The following is a 17,382-nucleotide window of genomic DNA, read 5'->3' on the forward strand; positions in this document are numbered from 1 at the left end:
ATGGCAATAAACAATAAGCACGAGGGATACAGGCTTGTCAAGGAAACGAAAAATCAGTCGAAATTTTGGCGGCGCAAAAGAGGAAAAATAAAAGAAACATGCATTTCTTGTTGTTACATAAGAGCTTTAGTGAATAGTTTTTCAATTATTGGTTGGCAAATAGAAATATCTTAAATGCATTTAAGCTCAAATTGCGTTAAAGAAGAAATTGCCTCGCGGGCGAACCTTATTAAAGAAAATGGGAAGAAAAGGGAAAAAACGAGCTGATGTAGGTCAAATAGTTTTTAATTGCTCTGATGAAATTTGCTTCCGGGGTTTTAAAATTTAAACATGACCGTTCCGGATTTTTTTTGAAATAATTAAACTTTTTATCGACTTTTGACAGACTGGTGATGAATTCCAAATAACGCTTTTCTCGCTGAAAGCCACTTTACTCCAACTGGCAGAAAATAATTTATTATTTGTTGGTGTCATTTAGCACAAAAGAGATTTACAAAAAATCCTGGAAAAAGCTCCTCTTGAATAGGCCACTCAAACAAATCCATTCCAGCTCATTTTCAATTGTTATCGACTTATCGTTGGTTGATTTTAATTCAAAGCGAAAATATTCATGAGAACATGAGGGCGATAATTGGAGAGCTCTAATAGAATGCGTTTAGTTTTATTGGGCAAATATAGCAAAAGCACACTTTTTCGTTATGTACGATTTGAGGCAGTTCCTTATGTGATATAAGGCGTGAAAATTTCTCAGGGTAATATTTCTCTTACATAGAAGCACGTAGATAAATGTGGAACATTAACCTGAACGCAAGATAAATCTACACTTAATAATTCTTAAGCGGATTTTCTGCTAGAACTCGGAATTTCTTAAATTTTTGTGAAGTAACACACGTATAATGGCGAACCGTCGTGCTCGGTAAAACGGTTGGAAATTGCGCCGTATAAATGCATTAAATGCGAGAAATTTAGACCTTTATTGTAACTAGAATAATCGCACCAGAAGCACCTTATATTTTCCTGAAAAGATATTAATTTTCGAATTTCAAGGAAATTTTCTATTAGTAAACATCTGAATCCTTGTATGCATCACATATGAAAACAGAGATAATTTTATCCTGTTCTCCCAGTCATCGCTTTACTTTCGTCCTACATAAATATACGAGAGAATATTAGAGAAGAATTTCCCTTTGTAAGATGTCTGTTCGTATCTGAGGGTCTGGATATTAGATATGGATGGAACATGCCTGGTATTATATTTAGGGAGGATTTCAATTTGTAAAAACATTCACCTCTTCCATGTTGTGTATAGCTATTAGAGCTACACAACATTACATAAAGATGTAGGTTATTTATTCATGTTTAGAACTATAAAGCAGGGACAAAATTAGAGGGGTAACTATATGGATAAAGCACTATTCACCCTCACTTAACACAAAAGCTTTAATACTCTAAGTACCCTTTTCATCGAGATCAGAAACCTCAGAGATTCGAGATAGTTTGAATGAACAGACGGGTATGTTCAAATCTAAAGTATGCATCATTTTTTCCCTTGTTAAAATTAATTTGAGTTTTAATTATTGCCTTAAAAGACTTTGATGACTTTTGGAAATTTACTCCATTCACTATACTCAATAGTTGATTGTGTTGGAGCCTTTAACTCCGTTTTTTAAAATTTCAAATTGAAGTACGCAGAAACCTACAAGAATGCTGGATCATTGGAGATAGAATACAGAAATAAATAAGAAAATGCCTTCACGAAATGCCGATTGTGGATTCCTACATGGAAGTCCTTAAATCTTGTTGCGCCTCACACACAAGTGGGAGTTGTTGAAGCTGTGGACTTGTACCGGGTGTCTCTTTAAAAGAGGATGCCGGCTGTATCTCTAAAACTATTGGAGATGAAGCTTTGAAATCAAAAATGGTATAACAAAAGTGACCAAAAGAATACGCTGGAAATATTTTTTAATTCCTAACCCCACCACTAGGTGGTGTATCTCGAATAGTGAACGATGTGTCAAATAACTAAAGAAAATGCAATGAAAAGGTGCATTAAAAATCTCACAGTTTTATTCGTGGGAAGTTTCTGCATAATTTTTATATATGAAATTTTTTTATATATTTGCAAGTTTTCTGTAGAGGGTGCTGCGAATGTTGTCAGATAAAAACTTAAATATCTGGGGAACGGATCATAAGATTTAAAGAGGTGGTGGCTGCTTAGAAAGAGCTTTTTTTGCTCTATCCAAGGATGTACCAGAAAATCCATTTTAGTTAATAATTTATCCATTTTAGTAAAACTCTTACAGGGTGCATTATTACGAAGTTTGTAATTTTTGTAAATTTTTTGCAAATATCAAATAGAATGATATATGTTTGGTATGTTAATTAGCACGAACGTAAAATTTTACTTATATCCTGGAAATATCAACCCGATGTCTCTATTTCCTTAGAAAATATGCGGGTTTTTATCCGGAATTTCTGGTATTTAGCCTTTGCGATACTTACGATCTGCTTATGACTTTCGACACCTAAATAATCTTTGAAGTTAACGAAAAAATGAGTTTAGTGCTTTTGTCTAAGTTTGAAGTTAATTATAGATGGCACTGCATCCATTGGAATCAAAACAATCGCGTTCATAGTTTTTTATTTGTTCTTTTTGTTCTTTACCTCGGACAGAAGGCTTAAAAATAGCTACCAAAAATAATTTTACTACAAAAATCATTTGTTTAGGACTGAAAAATTAATCTGTGTATATACTGGTTAAAACGTGTTTTATCTGAAAAGGTCGAAATCATCAGTCGAGGCTTTTTAATTCTGCAACTGCAGGTAGACCTATGAAGTAAAATTTCCTGTGTTGGATTCGTTAATACTTTTATTGAACTCATGTATTCAAATCCTTTCAAAACTTTCCTAATTTTTTAGAATCAGGACACACAAGCGAGTGTATTCTGGCAACTTCAAAACGAATAAAAGAATCACTTTTTTGCTGTTTTTTTTAAGTTATCTTGAAGCAGCATTATGATGTTGTTACTCAACATAGATTTATGTATATTAACTACGTACAGAAACAGGGACCAATGCTTATATAGCTAAACCAAATCAATTATTGACAACAAGAAATCCATTAGATGCCGATAGAACTTTCTTATTAGAGCTGTCAGTCATAACTTCTAAAGTGGTCACTTTAATGGATACGCTAACTCAATTATGTAGTTAACATAGATTAATCGAAATGGTTTTCAGTCAACACTGGCACGTATTTGATAATACTATTAAGTTATGCAATAGGATTGTCTTCCTCAAAACCAAATTTTCTACGTGTTGAATAATAAATTCCTATTGCACAGATACATGGATTGAACAATCCCAAATTGGGAGCTATAGATGCAGTCAAGTCAACATTAATATTGTCAATCATAGTATATAATACAACGTTGTTGGGAAGTATATTAATATGGTTCGAAAGCCAAGTTCAAATCCCGAAGCGCCCGGCACTGAGGGTTCCAAGACATGAGGCTCATAAGTGTTTCATACCCGCCCTGGATATATGATTATTTTTATCTACTAGATTTGATAAACTATGTGCAAATGAAATTAGAACCATAAAAAGAAAAAGGATTTTGAAGCATAATATCGACGGTAACTTTATTTGGCATTCATTTCCATTACAAACATAGATAGAACAACAATGGAATGAAGACGGCATTGGGATCAATTAGCTCGCTAATTAATGAGCCATATGTGTGTAAGTGATTATTGGCATGTTATTCAAACTATTTTTAGAAAAAAAGTGAGAAAACGTTATTCACTGTAATTTAGCAACGCGTCCAAAAATAATCTGTTTTATAGTTAGTAGCAGAAAAAAGTAAGTACGTATTGTTGAAAAGTTGAAATCTAAAGCATTATTTTAACATACAAGGATAGTCCCAGAAATACCCGAACTAACACCTAAAGAAAAAAGTGGGAAAATATTATATGATTTCTTATCATAGTCTTCTTTAAGTTTAACAAACTTTTCTCAGCGATATTCGATGGCTTATATATCCTGTTTATAGTAAGAATGTTTTAAAATAGGCATCAACTTCCGACTCCATCTCTACATTATTGGCAAGTCGATTTTCACCGACCAATTTTTTAAAATTTGGAAATAGAAAATAATCTGAGGGGTCTAAATCTGGCGAATAAGGTGCGTAGTCTTGATGAAACAATACTTTCTTTTTCGCTACATGCGGTCGCTTTTCCTAATTTCTTCGCTCAAGCGCTGCAATAAATTCGTATAATATTCTCCGTTTATTGTTTTTCCTTTACGGGGATAGCCAATAAAAATTATACCATTTTCTTCCCAAAAACTGACGCCATCACCTATCCTGCAAATGGAACGGTTTTCGCCTTTTTTAGAGCCAATTCTTCCCTTTGAGTTCATTGTTTTGATTACTCTTTCCTCTCTAGTGTGAAACGATGGACCCATGGTTTATCCATGGTTATGAATCGATGCAAAAACTCGGCTTTATTGCTGCGAAACTTTGCGAAATAGTCCCTTTTTGTTCAATTGTCAGTAATCGCGGCACACATCTTGCGCACAGCATTCTCATATCCCATTGTTCGGTCAAAATGCGATGTACAGTAGTTTTTGAAATGGCTATCATGCCTTTTAACTCGTGTAATTTTAGCCGACAGTCTTCCAGTATAGCTTTGTGGATTTTCTCCACAATTTCTGGAGTGGTCACCTCATAGGGTTGACCACTGCGGAATTCGTCTTGGCAGCTCATACGACCGCGTTTAAACTCTGCCACCCAATATTTTACAGTTGTTGACGAACGACCAGATTCCCACAGAGTAGAATCTAATTTCGTTTTGATGTTGGACGGACTAAAAGCTTACAAATGAAAGTATTGAATCACGTGTCGATGACCAATTTTTTTCATATTCACAAAATCTCTAAACACTAAACAAGGCTCCAAAACAGATATAAATCAACGTAGCGCCCCCAAACTTTAGACATAAGCTTTTTAAGGTTAAGTCTTTGTAATAAACGCAATTTTTGTTCACCAAAAAAACGCCATCTATATGTCATGTCGGGTACTTCTGGGACTATCCTTGTACATATATTTAATATTTCCGGGTGCAAAAAACAGCGATCCACATGATTTGTGTCCCAACCAAGGGCTGGCCCTCACTTGTCTTTTCTAATTAGGACGCCTATATCAAACCTTGATGCGGGTTACATATTTCTATTAAATCTTATAAGTATATCACATTACTCAGGCTTTTTGGCATTTCCCCATAGTCTGAATGCGAGAGGGTTTGGGTAAAAAATTGTCCTGCTTTGGACGTTTAGGTCCTTTCAGCTGGAAAGATTAAAATTTGTTGAAATTGCGGCACTTTTGGTGGCCTTTGTCATTTTACATAGTGGTTTAGAGAACAGATACAAGAGGAGATGGTTTGAGGGCTCCCCGTTCTTCTCTTTGTCTCTCTTTATCTTCTCGTTCCGACAGTTTATATCATCGTCAGTCTAATCTCTTCACTTTGCAATGAAGGGCTGGTGGGATTTTAAGGATGCGCATATAAGGATGCTACAAAAAAAAATTCCAGTAGTCTCACATATTTTTCCCCGCGAACGGGCGATAGAGCGGTTTTACCGCACGGATTTGCAAACTGAATTGGCACTTCACTATATGTGTCCGGTAAAAATTTTATCTGGACACAAATCAGATTGGCAGGTATCAGGGTCAAGATCTTTGCGGGTAACATTAAGTCTCGGTCATTAGCATGCGTGTTTAAAAACTTTTTTCCGCACGTGCCCGGTGTGTTTCACCTCAAACGGGAAATTAGGGAAATTTTTATCTGAAATCTAATGCTTTTCCGTACCTTTTGATGGTATGGTTTCTTTGTTGATATTAGTGCCTGTTGCATAAAATCCAAGCTGAATAAATCATAGAGATTTGATAGACAAATCCTTCCTTAGAGAGTTTTCAGGAGATTAAAGGAAATTTTGGAATTTACAAAGTTGAATGCGAATTAAAGTTTCAAAATAGATTTTCAGATAGTAACGATATGACCGACTTATTTTCAACTCGGTTTACCTGCTAGGGTTGGTACTTACAGAATGAGCAAAATTTAGTTTTAAGCTCTTAATTTGCCTCTCAGAATGTTAAGTAGGTGGTAAAACTCCCTGAACTCCTCAGTATGCTACTACAGCATAGATCTTCGAGCCCACTTAATGGATCTCAGAAAGATATAAAGCGTCCATAATACGACTTCAATGATTATTTCATTATCCAAACATTCTAATTTTACGACCTGCTTTATGGATGGTATTCGTCAGGTTATACCGCAAGTGCATTATTTTCAATATTACGACCTAACTTTCAGCATAAAATATATGGCAGATATATCACCTTGACATATTCTATGCACATGCCCGGTCCCCTAGACGATGTTTATTTCCGCATCGTTCATAAATCTGAGACTATTCCGGGCCAACGCCGCATACGTAAAACAAACCAATCCTTGGCAATTTTTCACCTTTTCAAACTTTGTAAAATATATTTTCTCGAAAGCAGCTTGCCAGGGCTGTTTTTTTTTATAAAGGATGATCATTAAAGAAAACCACGCTGTAGGAGATCAAGCGTCAACGTACGTCGTTGATTAAGTAATTTGTTACTTACCATCAAACATCTGACCAACAACACATTAACACATGAATTTATCCACGACATACCTCTGATATTTCACTTGCTCACTTGGGCTTTTTTTAATTATCACCCTTTACATTTCGGGGTTCGCACAAAGCTGCTCTATGAGAATTTACAAGTTTATATCGTTTGCAGGATCAAGCAGTAGACTTGTTAGGAGAACTTAATCTTATCAAAGAAGGGGTAAAGCGAGAAATGCGGCCTTGTAAACAAAGAAGAAACGTTTTAATATTGAGTTAACGGGGTGAGAGTTCACATGAACAAATATGCTGAGGTTAAAAGTTTTATTGGTTCAGGATTTAATTTTGGTCTCTGGAACGAAATAGGTACCTCGATGGGGTTGCGCCTTATTAAATTTTCATATTTGTGGGAATTTCGTTAGATAAGGCGTTGATTGGTGGCAGTAAAACAATGTATTTCACAACTGAAATACTGAGTTACTCAAGGAGATTCAAACTAAAATTCATAACTTTTTTGAAGGCGGAAAAGAAAATCATATTTCAAGTACACGTAGATGTAAAAATGATTCCATATCTCATAAACTGATAGAGATATTAGAACTTGGTTTATACTGGCTTATACAGAGTTATTCATTAATAATAAGACAACTGAAAACTGGAGCACGTCAAATTTTGGACTTTGAATTTAGATTGGAGAAAATATCATAACCCTTTTCGAAAATTGATAGTATCGGATATAGGTGTACACTGTTAAAAGCTAAAATTTTAATTAATTTTTTTGGCATCATTCCGAAAATATCTAGTTTAGGTACTAGAAAATTTGTAAAGTTATGTTTCTTTAGGTGACGAATAAGATACATTTTGCAATTTCCGCGTTGCTAATAGGAGGCACCATTTTTGGTCAATTTTACAGAATTTACCGTTAATGACTTCTTACCCTGTGTGTTTAACATGAAATTTGATTCAAAATCTGAAAGAGCAATCATTTTCCCATTAATTATATATTCTTGTTTCGTTTCGATATCTCGATCCGTCTTCGAGAAAAATCTATTTAACGAACACTATATTTAATTTTGATAATTTATAATAATTTAGTAGGAACGTCGAAATAGCAAAATGTGTTTTGTTCGCCACCTAAAAAAACATAACTTTACAAATGTTCAAGTGTCTAATTCAGATATTTTCAAAATAATCGTAAAAAAAAGAATTAAAATTTTAACTTTAAATGCCCCATATACAAGTATATCCGAAACTACCAACTTTCGGATTTCTCCAATCGTCGCCATTTAATGTATATATCTTCAGCCTTCGATTGTTCCATTGAAAATGAATTACCTTGTAGATCTCAGGTAGGAGGTTAATTTGAGTATTTTCCAGTACTCAAATTTAGGAGATCTCAAAAAACATGAAGTTTTTCAATGTGCAGCTTCTCAATACAATTTAAAAACTCAATTAAAATTCTAATGCTTTAAATAAAAATACAGTTTGAGGCGCCGTTATTTGGCAGGGGGATTTGCAAAATCTCCATTGAGCTGTCTTGCAGAGTTCCTCAAAGTGATTATCCTGAGTTATTTTTTAAGGTAATTGCTCTACGAATTCATCAAATATCGAAGTTCAAAATTTAAAAAGTGGTAAACTTCATTTGAAAAATTTCCGGAATCTTTATAGGTACTGTTATATGCTGCAATCTATTGACGTCTATTTTATGCTGATCATGGATATCTCAATTGATATTATGAAAATGGTATTTTGAAAATAGGTAAATAATTAGGTATTAAAGTGACTCCGTATGCCAGGAAGTAAAATCGAAGTTAAACTACTAAATACCAATAGAAAAATAAGAAAAACGTAAGGGAATAAAGGGACAAGCCAGATATTTTGTGTGATTCAACCGTCTGTAAAATAATAATAATAATATCCTTCACTACAATATCGATGAGGTTCATTCGAAAGAGCAAGAAAAATCATAAAATTCGCACTGTGCTCATCATATGTCTCTGCATGAAACACTCATTCTTATTAATTTCGATAAATCGCAATATTGATCTGTTTCTCTTCTCTAAATTGAATCCCATTGAAAGTATAATTAGTATTAAATTGGATAGAAATCATTATAACCGCATATAGGTTATGACGGGGGTTGTGATGACGAGAAATCCATTTGAAAATAGTAGGGCGTATCCACTAATCTACAGTGTGTCCCCTGATAAGTGAGACAACTTTTATAGAAGGTAAAAATGATCGATTTTCTATATCACTTTTTGTAATTTTGCTCTGCTTGGTTGAAGACTAACTTCCATTATAATTTTAATTGTCAAAAATAAAGTATGTTGATTTCGGAAACTTTCAAAAAATGTATTTTTCTTAATAACAAATGTTAATAAAATTTATTTAGAATCACTATTTAGGATTCTACACTAATTTTCAAAATCCTTGGCCAATTTTGATTTCTGACATATTCTTTTATATATACTCAAAAACATTGTTAAAAATGTTTTTTTTTATTTGATAAAAAGAAAACACAAGAAATCAAAGTTGGCCATGATTTTTGAAATGGATATAGAGACCTACGTATTGATTATAAACAACTAACTATTTGATACATTTCCCACAGAAACCGCATTTTAATCTACACAAAAATATATTTTTTTAAATTTCTAAATCATACCTAATTTTTCACTATTGAAATTATGGTGGAAATTAAGCTAACCAAACAAAGTTAACTCCCAAAATATTAAATATTAATTCGAACTTTTTATTAAGTTGTGTCACCTATCCAGAGACCCTGTATACTGTATAATACACTGAATAATATTTATATGAAGACTGATATCCAGTGAGGATGATCTAAATATCAACCGATGAATATAAATCAACTCAAACGGAAGAAAATAACAGTGGCAAAAAATCCCTCATCCATAGTGAACACATTAATACACAAAAATTCCCAGCATCTCAAAGTAAAGTCCAGACATAATAGATCAACAAAGCTTGGCTATTCATTTAAGGTTTTAATTTTATTATATGAAATGTCTAATGTATAGCCTAACAACATTTCAGTTTTCGTAATCAAATACTGATGGAACCATCGTAATAAAATGTCTTGGTAGGCAGTCAATAGTTTAGTTAAAGTTTCATCTTTACTTAATTAGATCAATCACGATGAATATCTAACGCGTATCTATGGACTAACAATGCAATAATTCAATAGATAATTAGATAAACTAGTCCCTTATCTTTCTCACAAATAAAAAGTTGGCTTTCCCTAGTTATTAATTGCTTGGAATCTAATAATACGAAATCTCGCCGAATCGCACTTCTGGGCATTGAGAGGAGTTATTTATCAACTCTTTATCAGCTCGCGGCGGTGAGAAATTCTGTCCCTCAAACTGCGAGCTATCAGCACGCCATCTCTGTTGCGATGAAGGCAATAAGTAAGTTACTCCCATTAGTTTTCGTAATACGGGCGATTAGGTGCGGTTTTTTTTTAACAATAATCCCATTAATCCAAACGTATTTTAGATGAAATTTTTAGAAACTTTGATGTAAAATCTCGTTACATCATATGTTACTTACAAGATCCGATTATTATAGTCGACAATGGTTACAACGGTATCTTTACCACATTAGAACGAAAATGGGGAACGATTTTATAGCAACTACCATGTATCAATGACAAGGTTATTGGAACTGTTCCAGTAACGTTTAAGATACTGTTGGATAGGGGGTACTTAATACTATTTGAACGGCAACCATAACCGACAGGGACTAAATGGGTATCAATAAAAGTCTTGAATGGGAAATTGCGATTTGTTTTGGAACTGAAAGTGATTTATAGTGATCTCATATTATCGAATAGAAAGTTATTTAAAAGATAGGATGACATTGGAAAATTGATGAAATGTCATTGGATATTAATGGCATAAAATTTCCAAAGTTCAAGCTTTCAATAGTAGCAAAATTATGAAATTGAATAATTATTACATTTCACTGCAAATCTTATATGCAATAAAGTATTCATCCGAAAATACGAGGACCGTTCATAATGCACTGCCAGGTCAATATACGAGGATGAATAAAAAAATAACTCTACATGCCTTCTTCATTTCGTGAAATATAAGTATCCTGACCGGCATTTTAGGCAAATTCAAAATTTATTTTTTTTAAACAAATTCAAAAAACAAAAATTCTCCTAGTTTAAGGGCATACCGCGCAGGACTTAGCGGCGCTAAAATCAACTTTGAGGCTGGGCCCTTCCAGTATCCCGCGAACCGTCCCGACGTCTACTAGAAGAGACGTCGCGACGCCAAAGCCCCGAAAACTGCGGCGAAACTCGCGATTTTCCCAAACAGGAAGTTCGGAAGTTGGAAATAACTTCAGTTTGTTCCGGTGGGCGGTTACTCATCGGAGCATGTGATTTCGGTTGCTTAAGTTGATCGCTTGTGTATAAGTGAGGTTCGCACGGTTTCAAGGTGGTTTGGTGATCTGAACTTTCACTTTCTGAGGGGTGATTTTTAACGGATTATTAACAGTGAGGAGATGCTTTGAAGCTAGCAATATAAGGTAAGCGAAAGTCCTTTTCAAATAGCCCTAAATTAAAGTTAAAAAGTTAAATTGTTTCAATGCTAAATTTGAGAACGAAATGAGGTAAAAATAATAATGACGTTTATAAATCAGTTTCTGAAAATTATCTGGAAAATTGGGTGACCCACTGACATCCCTGTCTAGGTTCAGCTTTGGGGATTGCATCTATTAACCTAGTGGCCGACATATGGAGTATAAATGTTGTTACCAGTTTTCACATTGAGATTTTTATGATTGCCTCTATGAAAGCTCTTAAGCCCACTTCCTCTTTACTTTCAAATTACAAGAGGTCTTCCTTGATTGTTGCAAAATCATGTTGTTTTTCTTTTGCTACAGGATACCAAAATTATACTCATGATCATTAAAAATTTAATATATGCAGGAATTTATTGTTGGATGAATTGCTTATGCACTTGTGAAGTTAGTTGGATCTCTCAAATTCCTCAAAGAAATTTTCATTCTATAAAGTTTACTGGAGTGTATAATTTCCCAATTAATATTCATTCGAATTCCTTCTATGTAATTTAAATGGTACTTGGCAAATAATTTGGATTAAATTGAATTTATGCTCGAATCCATACTGGAGCTTTTATATTTTCATCAGTGTTAGTTGTTAATATTTTATGTCATTTTGAATCGTTTCTAGTTCCTTCCGACCTGAACATTTCTTCCTGACAATCGAATTCTTATATTTCCTATTCGTAATGGATTTGCATAATCCAAAATAAATTTACCAGTTATTCTCTCATGAGCATAGATCCATTTTAATTATGAATCGTGTAATGGAAACTAAATCTCCATTATAATTTGATAAGCACTTCCTCAATTAAGAAATTGTGTTAATGCTTCGTAGGAACGCTAAATAATGGATATATTTAATGATAATCTGCTCTATGTTGTGTTCAATTTATTATTAATAAAAAGCATACTGGGTTAGATCTTAATTAATTTACTTACATACATATATTTTTATTTATTATAGTAGTTATTCATATTGTTATAAAGTAATGTGGCTTGTCAACATATTCCTATATCCTACTCAGAATATCAATTTTTAAATATTCAGAAATAATACCGAAATACTGCTAGAACAGAACAATGTTGAAGGCAAACATTTAATTTAAGGTTGACAGCACAAAATGAAAACTTCCGCCTTTTCATGCTTCACTATGAAGTTGTTATTACAATAATTATTTTAATACCATTTTGATTAGAAAGTTCCAAAACCAATATTTCAATTAGCCTTAGTAAGTTCCTACTACTTTTAGTTGAGGTTGTCCATCCGAAGTTAAAATCCGATTTCAAAGTTTAAAACTTCTTCCCACAACTTTCCGTTTAACTATAGATAGATTTTAATATTAAACTTCTTAAGAAATGTTTTAGATATGACAAATTCTCCTTTTCCCTTCTATGAAATCCACTTTTCGCCAACACCAATACTGAATGATTTGAACTTTCACTGAACCGGCAAAGACGTGTCCAGAAATCGGAAATTGGTTTTCAAACGCATTGAGTATAGATAGTATTGTTGGCTGTTAATGGAAATTTTGTCTTCCATAATAACCCAGTTTGGCTGCTGAAAACTCACTTAGCGTTACGTTTTATTCTTCATTAGAATTTTACTTTGAAAGTATAAATATTGAGTTGATTTGGAAAGTTTACTCAGAATTTTCCGCTTATTGTCCTAGAGTGGAGTGTCTATAGTCGCAATTCTCTCAGTGAAAATTCGAATTTGGATATTTTTAACTTCTTGTATATCAAGCTCAGACAACACAATTTGAATGTATGTGTAGAATTTTTATTTTTTTAGATTTTCAACCTTGTAGTGAAACCATAAAATTTAAATTTTCGTTCGAAATCTGCAAAATTGTGACTTGGGCGCCGAGTTAAACATTTAAAATTTGACTTTATAGCTAGGACTAGATTTTTCTAATATTTTGACATCAAAATAAAATTTACAAATTAGGTGATTTTTATCTCGAATTTGGTTGTTTTTTGAAGAAGTTTTTTAGTTCTCCGACTTCAAAGTGAATTTTGGTAAAAAATTGCTTTGATAATGGGTCAATTATTTTAATTAATGATCTCATTAAATAAAACCAAGTAAATAATAAAAATGTTTTTAGAGAAATTCAATCTTTTCCAGGTAAATCGCCAATAGATTTTTAACTATATAAAAGGCACGAACTATTGTCATGAAATAAAGGTAATTAGAAAATTTTTGGAATGCTCCTAAGCAGGAGAAAGATGGATAGCCTCTAAGGAAGTGGAAGAGCATTTAATATCAAAAATGGAAATCTTCACACATGAGAAATACTGGCAAACGCTGTGTTGTGCGATTGATTCGACTGACACCAATAGCAAACACGGTCTTCGTATCATATTTGCAAAATCATGCAGTGCGCATGATTCAATGACTAGTGGAGATCATTAATGAATTATTCTGTGTTCACTAATAGAAAGTGTTAATATTCAATCAACGGAAAAAGACTAATAGAATAAAAAGCTAAAAAAAATGTATCGTCTCTTCATAAAAAAATTATATTTTGAGAACTTCTCATACTCCTACTCATTCAATAATTTCGTGTTTCTTTGAAGGAAAATGCTTATTAAATAAATAAATCTATGGCACCATAATTAATGTATTGTAGTTTATGATTAGAAACTTCTAAATTGAAAATTATCCAATTTCCCTGATAAATCCCTCATAAACCTTTAAGAGGATCCAACTTAAAGAGGTCTCATAAAGGATTGTTAAAGTCTTTTTCCAAGTAAATTTCGAATTTTTACGGGATTTAGTGGATTTGTAGGTTAGTCCTGCCGGTGTTCGCTAAACTAATTATAGTTTAATTTCAAAAATGCCTTTTTAAATGAAGATATTTCTAGTAGACTTCCATAAATACAAAAATATAAAGGTATGGTTTGAAATAAACTGGGTGTAATGATATTATGTATTTTCATTTACTATGAACCAACCACAAGAATATACAGTGTGCACATAAAGTGTGTAATAAATTTACTTTCTCGGTCTGGAATTAAAATAATAAAAAATGCTTGGACACGTCGACTTTAGTTTAAAATTCCACACATTTTGGTTGGATAATATTAGCTGTGACGTCATTATTATTCCACATATGAAGTTAGTGTTAATTATTTTTTAATGGTAACTTCTTTTTTTAATAATTTTATGAGAAAGGGCGCATTGTTTGGTATACAAAATATAAACTTTTTACTACGTTATATAATAAATGTTTTGATAAATTCTTAAAAACATATTTTTCTTTACGGTACCTAACGATAAAAGATTGACAGATATCCACTAAACAGATCGGGGTAGTCTTTTATTGCTTTACTCGGTAGGTCTGTTCATTGATTTCCATAGAAAAGAATTTTCTATTCGTTTAATATAAATTCCAATAATGTTTAAATTTTCATGTTTGTTAGTTTTGGTTTGATTTCGTGAAGGTTTAATTTCAAATAAAAGTTATATTACAATGCATTTATTCATTGTACAAAGAATTGAAATTCTTATAATTATTGGCTCTGGTGATAAAGTGCAAACACAACAGGAGGTGTATATTTTATTTAACAACAAATATCCGAATAGAAAATATTTTGGGAAGTTATCAAAAAAATTGTTTTGTAACATGGTAGAAAAATGTATGTCTTATACGTGAAAAAGTGCACACTTTCACATCAAATTATCAAAAATAGGGGTTACCATTAAAAAAAATTAACACTGACGTCATATCTGGAACAATGATGACGTCACAGCTCATATTATCCAAGCAAAATGCGTAAAATTTTAAACAAAACCGACGTATCCAAGCACTTTTTATTATTCTAATTCCAGATCGAGAAAATGAATTTATTCCATGCTTCATGTACACACTATATGTAAATAAATCGGGAAGAGGCAATCAATATATTAACTGATCATAATGTCAGAAATCAGTTTGCGAACTTTATGATCAACTAACGGATTTTTTCCATACTGTCATATTACCATAAGCAAACCCAAGAAGACTATATTTCAGTATTCCCTATAGCAATATCAGCTTACCCCCCTTTCGCAAAGTTATGAATTTCTCTTTAGAAGTAGCTAGAAAACGTTTACATTTCTTTTGCTACAAACAGCCCCGTTGGTTTACAAACTTCCCCTCCATTCTTTGAGTTCTGACTATGTGGGTTCAAGTCTCAGTTCAAAGTTTTTGTTTATGTAACTGTAATTCCTTTTTTATTTTTTTACTTCTTATAAGGGAATATAATAGAATAATATACAGAGTGAATTTTTTTCAATGATTAGTGAAAAGATTTCGGAAACTAGCAGAGTTATGAAGTCGGCTAAATGCAGAAAGAACTGCAACTTTAGAGGATTAATTTAAAGTCACTTTTGGTTTCTTGAAGGAGTTCATGGCTTATTAGATATTTAGCAAGAACCAAATTTTACCAATTTCTTTTAATTGATTTAGCCGTGTAATCATTGGTTCTAGAGAAATTATGTAAATATGAATATTATAGATAGTTTTGCTTACATTGATCCCTATCACCTGGTTTTCAACAATTTCAGCCATCCTGACTAATACACAATGATGCCAGTCCTCCCATCGCCTGCATGTAAAACAACATTCCCTATATTTTATATGCAAAATCAATCTTATTGTTTTTTTTTAACTTATGAATATCTTCTAACGTCCCTGTTTAGCTTTAAATTAACGTATATAGTCCTTCTAACATTGAGAATTAAACCATTTTTCATTACATCATTCATTGAAGTACGAAATAATTCTATCGATTTTAGTATTTAATTCTTTCTCAGTTGATATGTCGTTGCACTTTCCTTCTCAATATTTTCCAGAAAGTAATTATTGAAAATTAAAAATAACAAGGGTTCCAGAATTGATTCCTGTGGCGCACTAATGTTTACCTCCGTCATGTTAGAAAACTTGCCACCAATATTTACATGTGACATTCTGCGACCAAATTAAACCAACCGGATTAAACTCAACAAGGGTTTCCTTGTTCCATGGAAAACAACTTGTCAATAAGAAACTCTGTCCGCAGACAATCAAAGCTCTCCCCCACCCACATATAAACTGCCAGATATACAGGGTATGCGACAAAATTGGTACAAAACTTAAGAAGGCGAATATAAAGCCAAAAATAGTTAAAAAAAATTGTATAAACATTGGTCCGAAGGAGTTCCATTACTGAGATATGGCCCTCCAAATGAGTCCTATTACTTGGATATTTTTTAAAATAACTTTCTTTTTGATTAAGATAATAGAATAAAAATTGTAGATAATAATCATACCATAAGGGTCTCTAACTAGCATAAGTTTCATCAAAATCAATTATAAATAAGGGTAGTTTTTTTACTACCCTTGAGAGAAATTTTTCGATTTTTTTATTTCTTTGAATTATCAGGCAAATAGTGGTATTTTCTAATGAATGAATTTTTTTTTTTAATTCTCTACTTTTTTTTTCAAATCTTGCGTAGTTTAGTTAAAAATAATTATTTTTTAATGTATTTATTTTTTTTATTATACATACATTTAATGTATGACACAGAGTAGGAACATTTTTCAACATTTTCACATAGTAGGCATATCTCAGTAACGGTGCTCCATCAGATCAATATTTGTAGGAACTTTTTTTAGTACTTTTGGCTCTATTTTCATTTTCTTATGTTCTATACCAACTTTTCCAAACACCCTGTATGATAAAATAATCAACTTTATGGATAGATTTAAAATATTATTATAAATGAGAGACTGAATTTGTTTTAGATATAGGTACAATTACATCAACTCTCATTTTACTTGTAAAAAAAGTTTCGTGATTTAATAGATATTTTAAAATATGAACTAGCGTCTCGCATGTTTTATGTTTGTTCCTTTTAACTTTAGATAGCCAGCAAACAATATCAGACATATTTTTATTTTTTAGACTATCAATAACTAAAAATTTCTTCGATTGCTACCTCAATTCGAGAAATATGGTATATCCAACCGTTCACTAGGCATTGAACCTTTGTTTGACGTTGCATTTCCAAACATATTTTTAAATACAACTCTCATAACATTACCAAACTTATTCCTAAATATAATCAGCTACCTTCTAAAGTCATTTACAACAATTACTGTTTA

General features: G+C 32.4%; 1 protein-coding gene across 1 annotated transcript in view; it reads left to right on the forward strand.

The window, feature by feature from the left end:
• The first annotated feature begins 10,936 nt into the window (after window positions 1-10,936).
• The window catches only part of LOC136413817 (limbic system-associated membrane protein-like), a 252,321-nt gene continuing 245,875 nt past the window's right edge, over window positions 10,937-17,382 (forward strand). The window contains exon 1 of the mRNA XM_066397542.1: window positions 10,937-11,215. The gene's annotated coding sequence lies outside the window, so the exon portion shown is untranslated. The remainder of the gene's footprint in view (window positions 11,216-17,382) is intronic.

The sequence above is a fragment of the Euwallacea similis genome, chromosome 15 (assembly GCF_039881205.1).
Source record: "Euwallacea similis isolate ESF13 chromosome 15, ESF131.1, whole genome shotgun sequence".
In the NCBI taxonomy this organism is placed as follows: Eukaryota; Metazoa; Arthropoda; class Insecta; order Coleoptera; family Curculionidae; genus Euwallacea; species Euwallacea similis.